This window comes from Salvelinus fontinalis, chromosome 12 (genome assembly GCF_029448725.1).
Source record: "Salvelinus fontinalis isolate EN_2023a chromosome 12, ASM2944872v1, whole genome shotgun sequence".
Taxonomy (NCBI): Eukaryota; Metazoa; Chordata; class Actinopteri; order Salmoniformes; family Salmonidae; genus Salvelinus; species Salvelinus fontinalis.
In genome coordinates, this window is record NC_074676.1 from 20728865 (window position 1) to 20752366 (window position 23502).

At 44.1% G+C, this 23502-nt stretch overlaps 1 pseudogene; it reads left to right on the forward strand.

Moving 5' to 3' along the window:
* The window catches only part of LOC129866960 (WW domain-containing oxidoreductase-like), a 320558-nt pseudogene that overhangs the window by 283220 nt on the left and 13836 nt on the right, over positions 1-23502 (forward strand).

The window sequence follows — 23502 nt, forward strand, 5'->3', positions numbered from 1 at the left end:
AACAGTCTGATGGTCTGGTAATAGAAGCTGTTCAACAGTCTGATGGTCTGGTAATAGAAGCTGTTCAACGGTCTGATGGTCTGGTGACAGAAGCTGTTCAACAATCTGATGGTCTGGTAATAGAAGCTGTTCAACAATCTGATGGTCTGGTGACAGAAGCTGTTCAACAGTCTGATGGTCTGGTAATAGAAGCTGTTCAACAGTCTGATGGTAATAGAAGCTATTGAACAGTCTGATGGTCTGGTAATAGAAGCTGTTCAACAGTCTGACGGTAATAGAAGATGTTAAACAGTCTGATGGTGATAGTAGCTGTTCAGCAGTCTGATGGTAATAGAAGCTGTTCAACAGTCTGATGGTAATAGAAGCTGTTTAACAGTCTGATGGTAATAGAAGCTCTTCAACAGTCTGATGGTAATAGAAGCTGTTCAACAGTCTGATGGTAATAGAAGCTGTTCAGCAGTATGATGGTCTGGTAATAGAAGCTGTTCAACAGTCTGATGGTAATAGAAGCTGTTCAACAGTCTGATGGTAATAGAAGCTGTTCAGCAGTCTGATGGTCTGGTAATAGAAGCTGTTCAACAGTCTGATGGTAATAGAAGCTGTTCAACAGTCTGATGGTAATAGAAGCTGTTCAACAGTCTGATGGTAATAGAAGCTGTTCAACAGTCTGATGGTAATAGAAGCTATTGAACAGTCTGATGGTCTGGTAATAGAAGCTGTTCAACAGTCTGATGGTAATAGAAGCTGTTCAACAGTCTGATGGTAATAGAAGCTGTTCAGCAGTCTGATGGTAATAGAAGCTGTTCAACAGTCTGATGGTAATAGAAGCTGTTTAACAGTCTGATGGTAATAGAAGCTTTTCAACAGTCTGATGGTAATAGAAGCTGTTCAACAGTCTGATGGTAATAGAAGCTGTTCAGCAGTATGATGGTCTGGTAAAAGAAGCTGTTCAACAGTCTGTTGGTAATAGAAGCTGTTCAACAGTCTGATGGTAATAGAAGCTGTTCAACAGTCTGATGGTAATAGAAGCTGTTCAACAGTCTGATGGTGATAGAAGCTGTTCAGCAGTCTGATGGTCTGGTAATAGAAGCTGTTCAACAGTCTGATGGTCTGGTAATGGAAGCTACTCAACAGTCTGATGGTCTGGTAATAGAAGCTATTCAACAGTCTGATGGTCTGGTAATAGAAGCTGTTCAACAGTCTGATGGTCTGGTAATAGAAGCTGTTCAACAGTCTGATGGTCTGGTAATAGAAGCTGTTCAACAGTCTGATGGTCTGGTAAAAGAAGCTGTTCAACGGTCTGATGGTCTGGTGACAGAAGCTGTTCAACAATCTGATGGTCTGGTAATAGAAGCTGTTCAACAATCTGATGGTCTGGTGACAGAAGCTGTTCAACAGTCTGATGGTCTGGTAATAGAAGCTGTTCAACAGTCTGATGGTAATAGAAGCTATTGAACAGTCTGATGGTCTGGTAATAGAAGCTGTTCAACAGTCTGACGGTAAGAGAAGATGTTCAACAGTCTGATGGTGATAGTAGCTGTTCAGCAGTCTGATGGTAATAGAAGCTGTTCAACAGTCTGATGGTAATAGAAGCTGTTTAACAGTCTGATGGTAATAGAAGCTCTTCAACAGTCTGATGGTAATAGAAGCTGTTCAACAGTCTGATGGTAATAGAAGCTGTTCAGCAGTATGATGGTCTGGTAATAGAAGCTGTTCAACAGTCTGATGGTAATAGAAGCTGTTCAACAGTCTGATGGTAATAGAAGCCGTTCAACAGTCTGATGGTAATAGAAGCTGTTCAGCAGTATGATGGTCTGGTAATAGAAGCTGTTCAACAGTCTGATGGTAATAGAAGCTGTTCAACAGTCTGATGGTAATAGAAGCTGTTCAACAGTCTGATGGTACTAGAAGCTGTTCAGCAGTCTGATGGTCTGGTAATAGAAGCTGTTCAACAGTCTGATGGTAATAGAAGCTGTTCAACAGTCTGATGGTAATAGAAGCTGTTCAACAGTCTGATGGTAATAGAAGCTGTTCAACAGTCTGATGGTAATAGAAGCTGTTCAACAGTCTGATGGTAATAGAAGCTGTTCAACAGTCTGATGGTAATAGAAGCTGTTCAACAGTCTGATGGTAATAGAAGCTGTTCAGCAGTATGATGGTCTGGTAATAAAAACTGTTCAACAGTCTGATGGTAATAGAAGCTGTTCAACAGTCTGATGGTAATAGAAGCTGTTCAACAGTCTGATGGTGATAGAAGCTGTTCAGCAGTCTGATGGTCTGGTAATAGAAGCTGTTCAACAGTCTGATGGTCTGGTAATAGAAGCTATTCAACAGTCTGATGGTCTGGTAATAGAAGCTGTTCAACAGTCTGATGGTCTGGTAATAGAAGCTGTTCAACAGTCTGATGGTCTGGTAATAGAAGCTGTTCAACAATCTGATGGTCTGGTGACAGAAGCTGTTCAACAATCTGATGGTCTGGTAAAAGAAGCTGTTCAACAGTCTGATGGTCTTGTAATAGAAGTTGTTTAACAGTCTGATGGTCTGGTAATAGAAGCTGTTCAACAGTCTGATGGTCTGGTAATAGAAGCTGTTCAACGGTCTGATGGTCTGGTGACAGAAGCTGTTCAACAATCTGATGGTCTGGTAATAGAAGCTGTTCAACAGTCTGATGGTCTGGTAATAGAAGATGTTCAACAGTCTGATGGTAATAGAAGCAGTTCAACAGTCTGATGGTCTGGTAATAGAAGCTGTTCAACAGTCTGATGGTAATAGAAGCTATTGAACAGTCTGATGGTCTGGTAATAGAAGCTGTTCAACAGTCTGACGGTAATAGAAGATGTTCAACAGTCTGATGGTGATAGTAGCTGTTCAGCAGTCTGATGGTAATAGAAGCTGTTCAACAGTCTGATGGTAATAGAAGCTGTTTAACAGTATGATGGTCTGGTAAAAGAAGCTGTTCAACAGTCTGATGGTAATAGAAGCTGTTCAACAGTCTGATTGTAATAGAAGCTGTTCAACAGTCTGATGGTAATAGAAGCTGTTCAACAGTCTGATGGTGATAGAAGCTGTTCAGCAGTCTGATGGTCTGGTAATTGAAGCTGTTCAACAGTCTGATGGTCTGGTAATAGAAGCTATTCAACAGTCGTTTAGTCTGGTAATAGAAGCTGTTCAACAGTCTGATGGTCTGGTAATAGAAGCTGTTCAACAGTCTGATGGTCTGGTAATAGAAGCTGTTCAACAGTCTGATGGTCTGGTAATAGAAGCTGTTCAACAGTCTGATGGTCTGGTAAGAGTTCCTCTATTGACTACCATCGCTATCGCTGACATCCGGTTTGGAGCGAGCGGTCGCATTTGCATTCGCTCTGCAGGTAGTATAACTTTTCATTACATTTCATTACATTTCATTATAGTACAACGGTTTAATTTGTCTAACCTTAGCAATTTCTTCTTAGCTAGCTACTTAGCCGTCTGTGTATAAAAGATAATTGCGTAGTTATCGTATTCCGTCGTCTATCGTAGTCCACACTGCTATCTGCCCAGCAGCTAGCAAACGTCCACCGTCTACCGAATAGTAGTATAACTTTTCATTACATTTCATTATAGTACAACGGTCTGATTTTCATTTTCATTACAGTACAACGGTTTGGTTTGTTTGATCTTAGCTAGCTACATAGCCGTCTTTGCATCAAACATAATTGTGTGGTTATTGAGATTCGCCAGCCAGCTATTTTCGCCCTAACGTAACGCAACGTAGCCAACACTGCTAGTTAGCCAGCTTGCCACCGAATAGCAGCATTGTAGAAACGAGTGCATTACAACGGAACGACTTGATCAGTGTAGTGTTGGCTGACTACACAGTTGTCTTTGCTATCTTTGATTTGTATTTGTTCGATCTTAGCTAGCTACTTAGCTGGCTACATAGCCGTCTTTGTATCGGTGATAATTGTGTAGTTATGAAGGTTCGCTGAGGTTCGCTAGCCAGGTATTCTCGCCCTAACGTAACGTAACGTAACGTAGTCAACCCTGCTAGCTAGCCAGCTAGCCACCGATTAGCAGCACTGTAGAAACGATTACATTACAACGGAACGACTTGACTTGTGTAGTGTTGGCTAGCTACATAGTTTTCTTTGCTATCTTTGTATCTAAGATAATTGTGTAGCTTTGAATAATTATCGGTTAGCTAGCCAGCTATTTTTCGCCTGCCGCGCTGCCGTCCTCCTACCTAGCCAACACTGCTAGCTAGCCAACTTCTACCGAATAGCAGCACTGTAGAAACTTACATTACAACGGAACGACTTGATTAGCGTAGTGTTAGCTAGTTGTCTTTGCTGTCCTTGTATCCATGATAATTGTGTAGTTTAGAGAAATTTAGTGAAATTGTCGAGGTTACCTAGCCAGCTTCACTTTCAACAACGTAGCCACTGCTAGCCAGGCTACTTCACCAGCCAGCAGTACTATATCATTTTAGTCAATAAGATCTTGTATTTTATTTTATTTTATTTTTGCAACGTAAGCTTAACTTTCTGAACATTCGAGACGTATAGCCCACTTGTCATTCTAATCTCCTTTGCATTAGCGTAGCCTCTTCTGTAGCCTGTCAACCATGTGTCTGTCTATCCCAGTTCTCTCCTCTCTGCACAGACCATACAAACGCTTCACACCGCGTGGCCGCGCCCACCCTAACCTGGTGGTCCCAGCCCGCACGACCCACGTGGAGTTCCAGGTCTCCGGTAGCCTCTGGAACTGCCGATCTGCGGCCAACAAGGCAGAGCTCATCTCAGCCTATGCGTCCCTCCAGTCCCTCGACTTCCTGGCACTGACGGAAACATGGCTCACCACAGATAACACTGCTACTCCTACTGCTCTCTCTTCGTCTGCCCACGTGTTCTCGCACACCCCGAGACCTTCTGGTCAGCGGGGTGGTGGCACCGGGATCCTCATCTCTCCCAAATGGTCATTCTCTCTTTCTCCCCTTACCCATCTGTCTATCGCCTCCTTTGAATTCCATGCTGTCACAGTTACCAGCCCTTTCAAGCTTAACATCCTTATCATTTATCGCCCTCCAGGTTCCCTTGGAGAGTTCATCAATGAGCTTGATGCCTTGATAAGCTCCTTTCCTGAGGACGGCTCACCTCTCACAGTTCTGGGTGACTTTAACCTCCCCATGTCTACCTTCGACTCATTCCTCTCTGCCTCCTTCTTTCCACTCCTCTCCTCTTTTGACCTCACCCTCTCACCTTCCCCCCCTACTCACAAGGCAGGCAATACGCTTGACCTCATCTTTACTAGATGCTGTTCTTCCACTAACCTCATTGCAACTCCCCTCCAAGTCTCCGACCACTACCTTGTATCCTTTTCCCTCTCGCTCTCATCCAACACTTCCCACACTGCCCCTACTCGGATGGTATCGCGCCGTCCCAACCTCCGCTCTCTCTCCCCCGCTACTCTCTCCTCTTCCATCCTATCATCTCTTCCCTCTGCCCAAACCTTCTCCAACCTATCTCCTGATTCTGCCTCCTCAACCCTCCTCTCCTCCCTTTCTGCATCCTTTGACTCTCTATGTCCCCTATCCTCCAGGCCGGCTCGGTCCTCCCCTCCCGCTCCGTGGCTCGACGACTCATTGCGAGCTCACAGAACAGGGCTCCGGGCAGCCGAGCGGAAATGGAGGAAAACTCGCCTCCCCGCGGACCTGGCATCCTTTCACTCCCTCCTCTCTACATTTTCCTCTTCTGTCTCTGCTGCTAAAGCCACTTTCTACCACTCTAAATTCCAAGCATCTGCCTCTAACCCTAGGAAGCTCTTTGCCACCTTCTCCTCCCTCCTGAATCCTCCTCCCCCTCCCCCCCCCTCCTCCCTCTCTGCAGACGACTTCGTCAACCATTTTGAAAAGAAGGTCGACGACATCCGATCCTCGTTTGCTAAGTCAAACGACACCGCTGGTTCTGCTCACACTGCCCAACCCTGTGCTTTGACCTCTTTCTCCCCTCTCTCTCCAGATGAAATCTCGCGTCTTGTGACGGCCGGCCGCCCAACAACCTGCCCGCTTGACCCTATCCCCTCCTCTCTTCTCCAGACCATTTTCGGAGACCTTCTACCTTACCTCACCTCGCTCATCAACTCATCCTTGACCGCTGGCTACGTCCCTTCCGTCTTCAAGAGAGCGAGAGTTGCACCCCTTCTGAAAAAACCTACACTCGATCCCTCCGATGTCAACAACTACAGACCAGTATCCCTTCTTTCTTTTCTCTCCAAAACTCTTGAACGTGCCGTCCTTGGCCAGCTCTCCTGCTATCTCTCTCAGAATGACCTTCTTGATCCAAATCAGTCAGGTTTCAAGACTAGTCACTCAACTGAGACTGCTCTTCTCTGTATCACGGAGGCGCTCCGCACTGCTAAAGCTAACTCTCTCTCCTCTGCTCTCATCCTTCTAGACCTATCGGCTGCCTTCGATACTGTGAACCATCAGATCCTCCTCTCCACCCTCTCCGAGTTGGGCATCTCCGGCCGGGCCCACGCTTGGATTGCGTCCTACCTGACAGGTCGCTCCTACCAGGTGGCGTGGCGAGAATCTGTCTCCTCACCACGCGCTCTCACCACTGGTGTCCCCCAGGGCTCTGTTCTAGGCCCTCTCCTATTCTCGCTATACACCAAGTCACTTGGCTCTGTCATAACCTCACATGGTCTCTCCTATCATTGCTATGCAGACGACACACAATTAATCTTCTCCTTTCCCCCTTCTGATGACCAGGTGGCGAATCGCATCTCTGCATGTCTAGCAGACATATCAGTGTGGATGACGGATCACCACCTCAAGCTGAACCTCGGCAAGACGGAGCTGCTCTTCCTCCCGGGGAAGGACTGTCCGTTCCATGATCTCGCCATCACGGTTGACAACTCCATTGTGTCCTCCTCCCAGAGCGCTAAGAACCTTGGCGTGATCCTGGACAACACCCTGTCGTTCTCCACCAACATCAAGGCGGTGGCCCGTTCCTGTAGGTTCATGCTCTACAACATCCGCAGAGTACGACCCTGCCTCACACAGGAAGCGGCGCAGGTCCTAATCCAGGCACTTGTCATCTCCCGTCTGGATTACTGCAACTCGCTGTTGGCTGGGCTCCCTGCCTGTGCCATTAAACCCCTACAACTCATCCAGAACGCCGCAGCCCGTCTGGTGTTCAACCTTCCCAAGTTCTCTCACGCCACCCCGCTCCTCCGCTCTCTCCACTGGCTTCCAGTTGAAGCTCGCATCCGCTACAAGACCATGGTGCTTGCCTACGGAGCTGTGAGGGGAACGGCACCTCAGTACCTTCAGGCTCTGATCAGGCCCTACACCCAAACAAGGGCACTGCGTTCATCCACCTCTGGCCTGCTCGCCTCCCTACCACTGAGGAAGTACAGTTCCCGCTCAGCCCAGTCAAAACTGTTCGCTGCTCTGGCACCCCAATGGTGGAACAAACTCCCTCACGACGCCAGGACAGCGGAGTCAATCACCACCTTCCGGAGACACCTGAAACCCCACCTCTTCAAGGAATACCTAGGATAGGATAAAGCAATCCTTCTGCCCCCCCCCCCCCCCCCCCCTTAAAAGATCTAGATGCACTATTGTAAAGTGGCTGTTCCACTGGATGTCATAAGGTGAATGCACCAATTTGTAAGTCGCTCTGGATAAGAGCGTCTGCTAAATGACTTAAATGTAAATGTAATGTAAATGTAATAGAAGCTGTTCAACAGTCTGATGGTCTGGTAATAGAAGCTGTTCAACGGTCTGATGGTCTGGTGACAGAAGCTGTTCAACAATCTGATGGTCTGGTAATAGAAGCTGTTCAACAATCTGATGGTCTGGTGACAGAAGCTGTTCAACAGTCTGATGGTCTGGTAATAGAAGCTGTTCAACAGTCTGATGGTAATAGAAGCTATTGAACAGTCTGATGGTCTGGTAATAGAAGCTGTTCAACAGTCTGACGGTAATAGAAGCTGTTCAACAGTCTGATGGTAATAGAAGCTGTTCAGCAGTATGATGGTCTGGTAATAGAAGCTGTTCAACAGTCTGATGGTAATAGAAGCTGTTCAACAGTCTGATGGTAATAGAAGCTGTTCAACAGTCTGATGGTAATAGAAGCTGTTCAGCAGTCTGATGGTCTGGTAATAGAAGCTGTTCAACAGTCTGATGGTAATAGAAGCTGTTCAACAGTCTGATGGTAATAGAAGCTGTTCAACAGTCTGATGGTAATAGAAGCTGTTCAACAGTCTGATGGTAATAGAAGCTATTGAACAGTCTGATGGTCTGGTAATAGAAGCTGTTCAACAGTCTGATGGTAATAGAAGCTGTTCAACAGTCTGATGGTAATAGAAGCTGTTCAGCAGTCTGATGGTAATAGAAGCTGTTCAACAGTCTGATGGTAATAGAAGCTGTTTAACAGTCTGATGGTAATAGAAGCTTTTCAACAGTCTGATGGTAATAGAAGCTGTTCAACAGTCTGATGGTAATAGAAGCTGTTCAACAGTCTGATGGTGATAGAAGCTGTTCAGCAGTCTGATGGTCTGGTAATTGAAGCTGTTCAACAGTCTGATGGTCTGGTAAAAGAAGCTGTTCAACAGTCTGATGGTAATAGAAGCTGTTCAACAGTCTGATGGTAATAGAAGCTGTTCAACAGTCTGATGGTAATAGAAGCTGTTCAACAGTCTGATGGTGATAGAAGCTGTTCAGCAGTCTGATGGTCTGGTAATTGAAGCTGTTCAACAGTCTGATGGTCTGGTAATAGAAGCTATTCAACAGTCTGTTAGTCTGGTAATAGAAGCTGTTCAACAGTCTGATGGTCTGGTAATAGAAGCTGTTCAACAGTCTGATGGTCTGGTAATAGAAGCTGTTCAACAGTCTGATGGTCTGGTAATAGAAGCTGTTCAACAGTCTGATGGTCTGGTAATAGAAGCTGTTCAACAGTCTGATGGTCTGGTAATAGAAGCTGTTCAACGGTCTGATGGTCTGGTGACAGAAGCTGTTCAACAATCTGATGGTCTGGTAATAGAAGCTGTTCAACAATCTGATGGTCTGGTGACAGAAGCTGTTCAACAGTCTGATGGTCTGGTAATAGAAGCTGTTCAACAGTCTGATGGTAATAGAAGCTATTGAACAGTCTGATGGTCTGGTAATAGAAGCTGTTCAACAGTCTGACGGTAATAGAAGATGTTCAACAGTCTGATGGTGATAGTAGCTGTTCAGCAGTCTGATGGTAATAGAAGCTGTTCAACAGTCTGATGGTAATAGAAGCTGTTTAACAGTCTGATGGTAATAGAAGCTCTTCAACAGTCTGATGGTAATAGAAGCTGTTCAACAGTCTGATGGTAATAGAAGCTGTTCAGCAGTATGATGGTCTGGTAATAGAAGCTGTTCAACAGTCTGATGGTAATAGAAGCTGTTCAACAGTCTGATGGTAATAGAAGCTGTTCAACAGTCTGATGGTAATAGAAGCTGTTCAGCAGTCTGATGGTCTGGTAATAGAAGCTGTTCAACAGTCTGATGGTAATAGAAGCTGTTCAACAGTCTGATGGTAATAGAAGCTGTTCAACAGTCTGATGGTAATAGAAGCTGTTCAACAGTCTGATGGTAATAGAAGCTATTGAACAGTCTGATGGTCTGGTAATAGAAGCTGTTCAACAGTCTGATGGTAATAGAAGCTGTTCAACAGTCTGATGGTAATAGAAGCTGTTCAGCAGTCTGATGGTAATAGAAGCTGTTCAACAGTCTGATGGTAATAGAAGCTGTTTAACAGTCTGATGGTAATAGAAGCTTTTCAACAGTCTGATGGTAATAGAAGCTGTTCAACAGTCTGATGGTAATAGAAGCTGTTCAGCAGTATGATGGTCTGGTAAAAGAAGCTGTTCAACAGTCTGTTGGTAATAGAAGCTGTTCAACAGTCTGATGGTAATAGAAGCTGTTCAACAGTCTGATGGTAATAGAAGCTGTTCAACAGTCTGATGGTGATAGAAGCTGTTCAGCAGTCTGATGGTCTGGTAATAGAAGCTGTTCAACAGTCTGATGGTCTGGTAATGGAAGCTACTCAACAGTCTGATGGTCTGGTAATAGAAGCTATTCAACAGTCTGACGGTAATAGAAGGTGTTCAACAGTCTGATGGTAATAGAAGCTATTGAACAGTCTGATGGTCTGGTAATAGAAGCTGTTCAACAGTCTGACGGTAATAGAAGGTGTTCAACAGTCTGATGGTAATAGAAGCTGTTCAACAGTCTGATGGTCTGGTAATAGAATCTGTTCAACAGTCTGATGGTCTGGTAATAGAAGCTGTTCAACAGTCTGATGGTCTGGTAATAGAAGCTGTTCACCAGTCTGATGGTAATAGAAGCTGTTCAACAGTCTGATGGTAATAGAAGCTGTTCAACAGTCTGATGGTAACAGAAGCTGTTCAACAGTCTGATGGTCTGGTGATAGAAGCTGTTCAACAGTCTGATGGTAATAGAAGCTGTTCAACAGTCTGATGGTAATAGAAGCTGTTCAACAGTCTGATGGTAATAGAAGCTGTTCAACAGTCTGATGGTAATAGAAGCTGTTCAACAGTCTGATGGTCTGGTAATAGAAGCTGTTCAACAGTCTGATGGTAATAGAAGCTGTTCAACAGTCTGATGGTAATAGAAGCTGTTCAACAGTCTGATGGTAATAGAAGCTGTTCAACAGTCTGATGGTAATAGAAGCTGTTCAACATTCTGATGGTAATAGAAGCTGTTCAACAGTCTGATGGTAATAGAAGCTGTTCAACAGTCTGATGGTAATAGAAGCTGTTCAACAGTCTGATGGTCTGGTAATAGAAGCTGTTCAACAGTCTGATGGTAATAGAAGATGTCCAACAGTCTGATGGTCTGGTAAAAGAAGCTGTTCAACAGTCTGATGGTGATAGAAGCTGTTCAGCAGTCTGATGGTGATAGAAGCTGTTCAACAGTCTGATGGTAATAGAAGCTGTTCAACAGTCTGATGGTAATAGAAGCTGTTCAACAGTCTGATGGTAATAGAAGATGTCCAACAGTCTGATGGTCTGGTAAAAGAAGCTGTTCAACAGTCTGATGGTGATAGAAGCTGTTCAACAGTCTGATGGTCTGGTAAAAGAAGCTGTTCAACAGTCTAATGGTCTGGTAATAGAAGATTTCCAACAGTCTGATGGTCAGGTAAAAGAAGCTGTTCAACAGTCTGATGGTGATAGAAGCTGTTCAACAGTCTTATGGTAAAAGAAGCTGTTCAACAGTCTGATGGTCTGGTAATAGAAGCTGTTCAACAGTCTGATGGTGATAGAAGCTGTTCAACAGTCTTATGGTAATAGAAGCTATTGAACAGTCTGATGGTCTGGTAAAAGAAGCTGTTCAACAGTCTGATGGTGATAGAAGCTGTTCAACAGTCTGATAGTCTGGTAATAGAAGCTGTTCAACAGTCTGATGGTCTGGTAATAGAAGCTGTTCAACAGTCTGATGGTAATAGAAGCTATTGAACAGTCTGATGGTCTGGTAATAGAAGCTGTTCAACAGTCTGACGGTAATAGAAGATGTTCAACAGTCTGATGGTGATAGAAGCTGTTCAGCAGTCTGATGGTAATAGAAGCTGTTCAACAGTCTGATGGTAATAGAAGCTGTTCAACAGTCTGATGGTAATAGAAGCTTTTCAACAGTCTGATGGTCTGGTAATAGAAGCTGTTCAACAGTCTGATGGTGTGGTAATAGAAGCTATTCAACAGTCTGATGGTCTGGTAATAGAAGCTGTTCAACAGTCTGATGGTCTGGTAATAGAAGCTGTTCAACAGTCTGGTGGTCTGGTAATAGAAGCTGTTCAACAATCTGATGGTCTGGTGACAGAAGCTGTTCAACAATCTGATGGTCTGGTAAAAGAAGCTGTTCAACAGTCTGATGGTCTTGTAATAGAAGCTGTTTAACAGTCTGATGGTCTGGTAATAGAAGCTGTTCAACAGTCTGATGGTCTGGTAATAGAAGCTGTTCAACGGTCTGATGGTCTGGTGACAGAAGCTGTTCAACAATCTGATGGTCTGGTAATAGAAGCTGTTCAACAGTCTGATGGTCTGGTAATAGAAGATGTTCAACAGTCTGATGGTAATAGAAGCAGTTCAACAGTCTGATGGTCTGGTAATAGAAGCTGTTCAACAGTCTGATGGTAATAGAAGCTGTTCAACAGTCTGATGGTCTGGTGATAGAAGGTGTTCAACAGTCTGATGGTAATAGAAGCTGTTCAACAGTCTGATGGTCTGGTAATAGAATCTGTTCAACAGTCTGATGGTCTGGTAATAGAAGCTGTTCAACAGTCTGATGGTCTGGTAATAGAAGCTGTTCACCAGTCTGATGGTAATAGAAGCTGTTCAACAGTCTGATGGTAATAGAAGCTGTTCAACAGTCTGATGGTAACAGAAGCTGTTCAACAGTCTGATGGTCTGGTGATAAAAGCTGTTCAACAGTCTGATGGTAATAGAAGCTGTTCAACAGTCTGATGGTAATAGAAGCTGTTCAACAGTCTGATGGTAATAGAAGCTGTTCAACAGTCTGATGGTAATAGAAGCTGTTCAACAGTCTGATGGTCTGGTAATAGAAGCTGTTCAACAGTCTGATGGTAATAGAAGCTGTTCAACAGTCTGATGGTAATAGAAGCTGTTCAACAGTCTGATGGTAATAGAAGCTGTTCAACAGTCTGATGGTAATAGAAGCTGTTCAACATTCTGATGGTAATAGAAGCTGTTCAACAGTCTGATGGTAATAGAAGCTGTTCAACAGTCTGATGGTAATAGAAGCTGTTCAACAGTCTGATGGTCTGGTAATAGAAGCTGTTCAACAGTCTGATGGTAATGGAAGATGTCCAACAGTCTGATGGTCTGGTAAAAGAAGCTGTTCAACAGTCTGATGGTGATAGAAGCTGTTCAGCAGTCTGATGGTGATAGAAGCTGTTCAACAGTCTGATGGTAATAGAAGCTGTTCAACAGTCTGATGGTAATAGAAGCTGTTCAACAGTCTGATGGTAATAGAAGATGTCCAACAGTCTGATGGTCTGGTAAAAGAAGCTGTTCAACAGTCTGATGGTGATAGAAGCTGTTCAACAGTCTGATGGTCTGGTAAAAGAAGCTGTTCAACAGTCTAATGGTCTGGTAATAGAAGATTTCCAACAGTCTGATGGTCAGGTAAAAGAAGCTGTTCAACAGTCTGATGGTGATAGAAGCTGTTCAACAGTCTTATGGTAAAAGAAGCTTTTCAACAGTCTGATGGTAATAGAAGCTGTTCAACAGTCTGATGGTCTGGTAATAGAAGCTGTTCAACAGTCTGATGGTGATAGAAGCTGTTCAACAGTCTTATGGTAATAGAAGCTATTGAACAGTCTGATGGTCTGGTAAAAGAAGCTGTTCAACAGTCTGATGGTGATAGAAGCTGTTCAACAGTCTGATAGTCTGGTAATAGAAGCTGTTCAACAGTCTGATGGTCTGGTAATAGAAGCTGTTCAACAGTCTGATGGTAATAGAAGCTATTGAACAGTCTGATGGTCTGGTAATAGAAGCTGTTCAACAGTCTGACGGTAATAGAAGATGTTCAACAGTCTGATGGTGATAGAAGCTGTTCAGCAGTCTGATGGTAATAGAAGCTGTTCAACAGTCTGATGGTAATAGAAGCTGTTTAACAGTCTGATGGTAATAGAAGCTTTTCAACAGTCTGATGGTAATAGAAGCTGTTCAGCAGTATGATGGTCTGGTAATAGAAGCTGTTCAACAGTCTGATGGTAATAGAAGCTGTTCAGCAGTATGATGGTCTGGTAATAGAAGCTGTTCAACAGTCTGATGGTAATAGAAGCTGTTCAACAGTCTGATGGTAATAGAAGCTGTTCAACAGTCTGATGGTAATAGGAGCTGTTCAGCAGTATGATGGTCTGGTAATAGAAGCTGTTCAACAGTCTGAGGGTAATAGAAGCTGTTCAACAGTCTGATGGTAATAGAAGCTGTTCTACAGTCTGATGGTCTGGTGATAGAAGCTGTTCAACAGTCTGATGGTAATAGAAGCTGTTCAACAGTCTGATGGTAATAGAAGCTGTTCAACAGTCTGATGGTAATAGAAGCTGTTCAACAGTCTGATGGTAATAGAAGCTGTTCAACAGTCTGATGGTCTGGTAATAGAAGCTGTTCAACAGTCTGATGGTAATAGAAGCTGTTCAACAGTCTGATGGTAATAGAAGCTGTTCAACAGTCTGATGGTAATAGAAGCTGTTCAACAGTCTGATGGTAATAGAAGCTGTTCAACAGTCTGATGGTAATAGAAGCTGTTCAACAGTCTGATGGTAATAGAAGCTGTTCAACAGTCTGATGGTAATAGAAGCTGTTCAACAGTCTGATGGTAATAGAAGCTGTTCAACAGTCTGATGGTCTGGTAATAGAAGCTGTTCAACAGTCTGATGGTAATAGAAGATGTCCAACAGTCTGATGGTCTGATAAAAGAAGCTGTTCAACAGTCTGATGGTGATAGAAGCTGTTCAGCAGTCTGATGGTGATAGAAGCTGTTCAACAGTCTGATGGTAATAGAAGCTGTTCAACAGTCTGATGGTAATAGAAGCTGTTCAACAGTCTGATGGTAATAGAAGATGTCCAACAGTCTGATGGTCTGGTAAAAGAAGCTGTTCAACAGTCTGATGGTGATAGAAGCTGTTCAACAGTCTGATGGTCTGGTAAAAGAAGCTGTTCAACAGTCTAATGGTCTGGTAATAGAAGATGTCCAACAGTCTGATGGTCTGGTAAAAGAAGCTGTTCAACAGTCTGATGGTGATAGAAGCTGTTCAACAGTCTGATGGTAAAAGAAGCTGTTCAACAGTCTGATGGTCTGGTAATAGAAGCTGTTCAACAGTCTGATGGTAATAGAAGCTATTGAACAGTCTGATGGTCTGGTAAAAGAAGCTGTTTAACAGTCTGATGGTAATAGAAGCTTTTCAACAGTCTGATGGTAATAGAAGCTGTTCAACAGTCTGATGGTAATAGAAGCTGTTCAGCAGTATGATGGTCTGGTAATAGAAGCTGTTCAACAGTCTGATGGTAATAGAAGCTGTTCAACAGTCTGATGGTAATAGAAGCTGTTCAGCAGTATGATGGTCTGGTAATAGAAGCTGTTCAACAGTCTGATGGTAATAGAAGCTGTTCAACAGTCTGATGGTAATAGAAGCTGTTCAGCAGTCTGATGGTCTGGTAATAGAAGCTGTTCAACAGTCTGATGGTCTGGTAATATAAGCTATTCAACAGTCTGATGGTCTGGTAATAGAAGCTATTCAACAGTCTGATGGTCTGGTAATAGAAGCTGTTCAACAGTCTGATGGTCTGGTAATAGAAGCTATTCAACAGTCTGATGGTCTGGTAATAGAAGCTGTTCAATAGTCTGATAGTCTGGTAATAGAAGCTGTTCAACGGTCTGATGGTCTGGTGACAGAAGCTGTTCAACAATCTGATGGTCTGGTAATAGAAGCTGTTCAACAATCTGATGGTCTGGTGACAGAAGCTGTTCAACAGTCTGATGGTCTGGTGACAGAAGCTGTTCAACAATCTGATGGTCTGGTAATAGAAGCTGTTCAACAGTCTGATGGTCTGGTAATAGAAGCTGTTCAACAGTCTAATGGTCTGGTAATAGAAGATGTCCAACAGTCTGATGGTCTGGTAAAAGAAGCTGTTCAACAGTCTGATGGTGATAGAAGCTGTTCAACAGTCTGATGGTAAAAGAAGCTGTTCAACAGTCTGATGGTCTGGTAATAGAAGCTGTTCAACAGTCTGATGGTAATAGAAGCTATTGAACAGTCTGATGGTCTGGTAAAAGAAGCTGTTCAACAGTCTGATGGTGATAGAAGCTGTTCAACAGTCTGATAGTCTGGTAATAGAAGCTGTTCAACAGTCTGATGGTCTGGTGCTAGAAGCTGTTCAACAGTCTGATGGTAATAGAAGCTATTGAACAGTCTGATGGTCTGGTAATAGAAGCTGTTCAACAGTCTGACGGTAATAGAAGATGTTCAACAGTCTGATGGTGATAGAAGCTGTTCAGCAGTCTGATGGTAATAGAAGCTGTTCAACAGTCTGATGGTAATAGAAGCTGTTTAACAGTCTGATGGTAATAGAAGCTTTTCAACAGTCTGATGGTAATAGAAGCTGTTCAACAGTCTGATGGTAATAGAAGCTGTTCAGCAGTATGATGGTCTGGTAATAGAAGCTGTTCAACAGTCTGATGGTAATAGAAGCTGTTCAACAGTCTGATGGTAATAGAAGCTGTTCAGCAGTATGATGGTCTGGTAATAGAAGCTGTTCAACAGTCTGATGGTAATAGAAGCTGTTCAACAGTCTGATGGTAATAGAAGCTGTTCAGCAGTCTGATGGTCTGGTAATAGAAGCTGTTCAACAGTCTGATGGTCTGGTAATATAAGCTATTCAACAGTCTGATGGTCTGGTAATAGAAGCTATTCAACAGTCTGATGGTCTGGTAATAGAAGCTGTTCAACAGTCTGATGGTCTGGTAATAGAAGCTATTCAACAGTCTGATGGTCTGGTAATAGAAGCTGTTCAATAGTCTGATAGTCTGGTAATAGAAGCTGTTCAACGGTCTGATGGTCTGGTGACAGAAGCTGTTCAACAATCTGATGGTCTGGTAATAGAAGCTGTTCAACAATCTGATGGTCTGGTGACAGAAGCTGTTCAACAGTCTGATGGTCTGGTGACAGAAGCTGTTCAACAATCTGATGGTCTGGTAATAGAAGCTGTTCAACAGTCTGATGGTCTGGTAATAGAAGCTGTTCAACAGTCTGATGGTCTGGTAATAGAAGCTGTTCAGCAGTCTGATGGTTTGGTAATAGAAGCTGTTCAACAGTCTGATGGTAATAGAAGCTGTTCAACAGTCTGATGGTCTGGTAATAGAAGCTGTTCAACAGTCTGATGGTCTGGTAATAGACGCTGTTCAACAGTCTGATGGTAATAGAAGCTGTTCAACAGTCTGATGGTCTGGTAATAGAAGCTGTTCAACAGTCTGATGGTAATATAAACTGTTCAACAGTCTGATGTTAATAGAAGCTGTTCAACAGTCTGATGGTAATAGAAGCTGTTCAACAGTATGATGGTCTGGTGACAGAAGCTGTTCAACAATCTGATGGTCTGGTAAAAGAAGCTGTTCAACAGTCTGATGGTCTTGTAATAGAAGCTGTTTAACAGTCTGATGGTCTGGTAATAGAAGCTGTTCAACAGTCTGATGGTCTGGTAATAGAAGCTGTTCAACGGTCTGATGGTCTGGTGACAGAAGCTGTTCAACAATCTGATGGTCTGGTAATAGAAGCTGTTCAACAGTCTGATGGTCTGGTAATAGAAGATGTTCAACAGTCTGATGGTAATAGAAGCAGTTCAACAGTCTGATGGTCTGGTAATAGAAGCTGTTCAACAGTCTGATGGTAATAGAAGCTGTTCAACAGTCTGATGGTCTGGTGATAGAAGGTGTTCAACAGTCTGATGGTAATAGAAGCTGTTCAACAGTCTGATGGTCTGGTAATAGAATCTGTTCAACAGTCTGATGGTCTGGTAATAGAAGCTGTTCAACAGTCTGATGGTCTGGTAATAGAAGCTGTTCACCAGTCTGATGGTAATAGAAGCTGTTCAACAGTCTGATGGTAATAGAAGCTGTTCAACAGTCTGATGGTAACAGAAGCTGTTCAACAGTCTGATGGTCTGGTGATAAAAGCTGTTCAACAGTCTGATGGTAATAGAAGCTGTTCAACAGTCTGATGGTAATAGAAGCTGTTCAACAGTCTGATGGTAATAGAAGCTGTTCAACAGTCTGATGGTAATAGAAGCTGTTCAACAGTCTGATGGTCTGGTAATAGAAGCTGTTCAACAGTCTGATGGTAATAGAAGCTGTTCAACAGTCTGATGGTAATAGAAGCTGTTCAACAGTCTGATGGTAATAGAAGCTGTTCAACAGTCTGATGGTAATAGAAGCTGTTCAACATTCTGATGGTAATAGAAGCTGTTCAACAGTCTGATGGTAATAGAAGCTGTTCAACAGTCTGATGGTAATAGAAGCTGTTCAACAGTCTGATGGTCTGGTAATAGAAGCTGTTCAACAGTCTGATGGTAATGGAAGATGTCCAACAGTCTGATGGTCTGGTAAAAGAAGCTGTTCAACAGTCTGATGGTGATAGAAGCTGTTCAGCAGTCTGATGGTGATAGAAGCTGTTCAACAGTCTGATGGTAATAGAAGCTGTTCAGCAGTATGATGGTCTGGTAATAGAAGCTGTTCAACAGTCTGATGGTAATAGAAGCTGTTCAACAGTCTGATGGTAATAGAAGCTGTTCAGCAGTCTGATGGTCTGGTAATAGAAGCTGTTCAACAGTCTGATGGTCTGGTAATATAAGCTATTCAACAGTCTGATGGTCTGGTAATAGAAGCTATTCAACAGTCTGATGGTCTGGTAATAGAAGCTGTTCAACAGTCTGATGGTCTGGTAATAGAAGCTATTCAACAGTCTGATGGTCTGGTAATAGAAGCTGTTCAATAGTCTGATAGTCTGGTAATAGAAGCTGTTCAACGGTCTGATGGTCTGGTGACAGAAGCTGTTCAACAATCTGATGGTCTGGTAATAGAAGCTGTTCAACAATCTGATGGTCTGGTGACAGAAGCTGTTCAACAGTCTGATGGTCTGGTGACAGAAGCTGTTCAACAATCTGATGGTCTGGTAATAGAAGCTGTTCAACAGTCTGATGGTCTGGTAATAGAAGCTGTTCAACAGTCTGATGGTCTGGTAATAGAAGCTGTTCAGCAGTCTGATGGTTTGGTAATAGAAGCTGTTCAACAGTCTGATGGTAATAGAAGCTGTTCAACAGTCTGATGGTCTGGTAATAGAAGCTGTTCAACAGTCTGATGGTCTGGTAATAGACGCTGTTCAACAGTCTGATGGTAATAGAAGCTGTTCAACAGTCTGATGGTCTGGTAATAGAAGCTGTTCAACAGTCTGATGGTAATATAAACTGTTCAACAGTCTGATGTTAATAGAAGCTGTTCAACAGTCTGATGGTAATAGAAGCTGTTCAACAGTCTGATGGTAAAAGAAGCTGTTATTTTGTCTCTCGGTCTTTGCTCTGATGCACCAGTGCTGTCTCCGTCTGTCGGACGATAGCCGAGTGATCAGTCTATTGCTCGGGTGACTGAGGTTCTTAAAGATCTGTTTTCACTTCCTTTGACACTGTGTGCTGTAGATGTCCTGGAGGGCAGGCAGCGTGCCCCCGGTGATGCACCATACCAGGCGGTGATGCAGCCCGACAGAATGCTCTCAATGGTGCATCTGTAAAAGTTAAAGAGGATCTTATAAGGGACGTAGACGTGGGAAAGAGAGGGAGTGACAGGGAGAAAGAGAGAGAGGTTAGAAGAGAAAGTGAGAGAGAGTTAGAGATCATGCCCAATAAAGCGTCCAGTCCTTTTCATGTTTAATTCAGCTGTTTTATAGTCCTACATGCCCCCATAGTGCCATTCTATGGAGAAACTCCTATTTTCCCATTCAGACCAGGCCTTTTAATCTCCTCCCTGTGCCAGAGCTCCTCTCTCTTTACTGCCCCTCTTTAATGAAGAGCTGTCCAATAAGGCCTTTTATTGTATTGGCATATGTTGCTTTTATTAGGAGACAATAACTAGCTGAAGCCCATCACCTCACAAGTCCTCTCCCAAGATAAAAATGAGTTTTTCACACTCAGTCCTTCTCACACTCATCGTTTCCCAACACCCTCCTTTCTTTTCCCCTCTCTTCCTTTCTCATTTTGTTGCCCCCTTGTCTCATCCCCTTCTTCCCTACTCTTTTCTCTCCTCGCTCATTCTTACCTCCTTTTGTTCACCAGCTAAGCATATGTTCCCACACCCCCCACACACACACTGCAGGAGTTGGACGTGAGGAAAATATGGCGGAGTGTGGCAAACAGAGAGGGTAGACGTAGGAGGAGGCTGTAGCAGGGGCTGGAGGTATACAGTCTCTCCATTCTCTAATGTTCTTCAGATGGAGAGATGTGGAGACAGGGGGAGCCAGTGTTAGGTGTGTGGTCTCTCCATCCTGTCCCTAATGGGCCTCAGGGGACTAGGCCGCCCAGGGCTCTGTAATACCCAGCAGGCCTAGGGGCTAATGACGGCTCTTTAATAGAGTGTAAAACATACTGAGGAGCAGAGGCCAGCGCCTTAGAGGGCTCCCCCATTAGAATGGCAAGAACAGCATTACGCTGGACAGGCCATTTGTTTCCAGTGGTGGGGATGGCTGCGCTTATGCGTTAGTGTGCTGAGGTTATGGGGTGACTGTGGGGTCTTGAGGGGGACCGTTGGGGTGTTTTTAGAGGTCTGTTTGTGGTGTTAATCCCTCCCCTCGCGGTTGGTTGGTAAGGCTGAATGGAGGGCCAGGCTGTTTATCTGACTGGACCGCGTTACCCAGGATTCCCTTCACAGCTGGACGGGCACGCTCAGATGGGCTGTCGGCTCGCAGAGGCTAATGCCGCTTCAAACACACAGACCAGTGGCGGTCAGTGTCATTTAAGATGAGGGAGGACGATAAGGAGCATGGCCTTATTTCTATTACAGCACATTGGATGACTGTCATTCATATTCTATTCACCCAGCTAAATGTAACATCGATAGGTTTAGGATACTATATGATATTCACATTTTTTCTATACCCAACATGAGGTTGCTACAACCTAGCCTATGAATGAAAGTTTTACAATGTAGTTGCACAGGTCGAGAGAAGAATTAGAGTAATGAAGGTGAAAGACAGTTACACATTCAAGACCGCCTTGCACCCTCTTGCCTGCATCTAGCTGATCTCCTGTGTAGTCATTAGTGCAAAAGTTGCAAGCAAGTTTCTATTGGACAAATTCAGGTATGTTGTTCCTCATTTGCTTACACATAAGAAACTTTTTTCAACCGAATCGTCAGAATGAATTCACCCCTTATCACACGCCAACACTGTTCACTTTCATAGCAGCCACATACAAACAGTAGGATCACTTTGCTCGTTGTATAATTCATTCTCGCATCTACTCGCTCTCTTCCTCTCACCTTTTGCCTTTGCTTGTAGACTTCAGTGCACAAGAAATCAGCTGTCTGTGACCAGGTGAAATAACCTTTCCAGGCCAAACCATATCATAACCGCTACACACAGCCTACATCGTTGTCACCATATTAGCTAACGTCACCGTCAACATAGCTACTAGAACTAATGCGTTAATAAACCCGCTACAATCATGCAGTACAGTCAGCAATCAGTTTAGCAGTTACAATGGCTAGTCCTGGTGGCAATACATTTATAAAACCAAAAGCTTACCTTGACTTGGAAGAGTTCCAATGTTGGATAGCCATAGCCAGCTAGCTAACATAGCATCCCTCTCTGTTTGTGCAGGGTGTTTTAGTAGGCTAGCTGCATTCGCTAGCTAAGTGAAATTGAAAGTGAAAAAAATAAAACAAAATATAGCTCTCTCTCTCATGCCTCTACTCACCACATTTTATGCACTGTAGTGCTAGCTAGCTGTAGTTTATGTTTTCAGTACTAGATTCATTCTCTGATACTTTGATTTGGTGGACAACATGTCAGTTCATTCTGCAAGAGCTCTGATAGGTTGGAGGACGTCCTCCGGAAGTTTCATATTTACTGTGTAAGTCTATGGAAGTGGGTGAGAACCATGTTTTGTATTGAAGTTAATGTACCCAGAGGAGGACGTAAACTAGCTGTCCTCCGGCTACACCATGGTGCTGTTGAGGCTACTGTAGACTTTCATTGCAAAACAGTGTTCTTTAATCAATTACTTAGTGACATGAATATATTTAGTATAGTTTTATATAAAAATTATAACTTTTTATGTTTCTGAAATTCACTTAGGAGGATGTCCTCCCCTTCCTCCTCTGAGGAGCCTCCATGGCTTTATTGGCATGGTGTAACGGTCCTGACCTGTTTTATGTTGTTTTTGTATGTGTTTAGGTCAGGGCATGTGTTTTGGGTGGGCAGTCTATGTTATCTGTTTCTATGTTGTTTTTGGTTGCCTGGTATGGCTCTTAATTAGAGGCAGGTGTTTTGCGTTCTCCTCTAATTAAGAGTCATATTTAGGTAGGGTGTTCTCACTGTTTGTTTGTGGGTGATTGTCTCCTGTGTCTGTGTCGATGTTACACCATACGGGATTGTTTCGGTTTGTTCGTGCGTTTTTCTAGTAAGTACTTGTTTGTTCGTTCTGCGTGTATTATGTCAGTTCGTCGTACTAGTCTGTCTATGTGATACGTTTGTAGCCTGTGTGTGCACATCGTTATTTAGCTATTTTCGTTTTGTTATTTTGTTAGTTTATTCAAGTATAGTTTGTTTCGTTTTGTCTTATAAATAAAACTCATCATGTTTTCACAACCCGCTGCGCCTTGGCTCGATCACTACACCGCCTCTTCTTATGAAGAGAGAGAGGAACGCTGTTACAGAATCACCAACCATTCCAGAGCCAAGCAGCGGAGTAAATGGAGTAAGGGACAGGAAAAGAAGGAGCAATGGACATGGGACGATATATTGGACGGAAAGGGTTGCTACACATGGGAGGAGATCCTGGCTGGTAGGGATCGCCTCCCATGGGAACAGCTGGAGGCACTGAGGAGAGCAGAGGCTACCGGAGAGAGGAACCGGAGCTATGAGGGAACGCGTCTGGCACGGAAGCCCAAAAAGCCCGTAAGTAACACCCAAAAATTTCTTGGGGGGGGGGGGGCTAAGAGGTAGTGGGCCAAGGGCAGGTAGGAGACCTGCGCCCACTTCCCAGGCTTACCGTGGAGAGCGGGAGTACGGGCAGGCGCCGTGTTACGCAGTAGAGCGCACGGTGTCTCCTGTACGAGTGCATAGCCCAGTGCGGGTTATTCCACCTCCCCGCACTGGTAGGGCTAGATTGGGTATTGAGCCAGGTGTCATGAGGCCGGCTCAACGCGTCTGGTCTCCAGTGCGTCTCCTCGGGCCGGCATACATGGCACCGGCCTTACGCATGGTTTCCCCGGTTCGCCTACATAGGCCGGTGCGGGTTATTCCACCTCCCCGCACTGGTCGGGCGACCGGGAGCATTCAACCAGGTAAGGTTGGGCAGGCTCAATGCTCAAGAGTGCCAGTACGCCTCCACGGTCCGGCATTTCCGGCGCCACCTCCCCGCCCCAGCCTAGTACCTACAGTGCCTACACTACGCACTAGGCTACCAGTGCGTCTCCTGAGCCCAGTTCCTCCTCCACGCACTCTCTCTGTAGTGCCTGTATCCAGTTCGGTGCCTCCAGTTCCGGCACCACGCACAAAGCCTCCTGTGCGTCTCCAGAGCCCTGAACACACTGTATCTTCTCCCCCTACTAATCCTGATGTGCTTGTCCTCAGCCCGGTGTCACCAGTGCCGGTACCTCGCATCAGGTATAGAGTGGGCTTTGAGAATACAGTGTGCCCTGTCCCTGCTCCCCGCACTAGTAGGAAGGTGCTTATCCTTAGC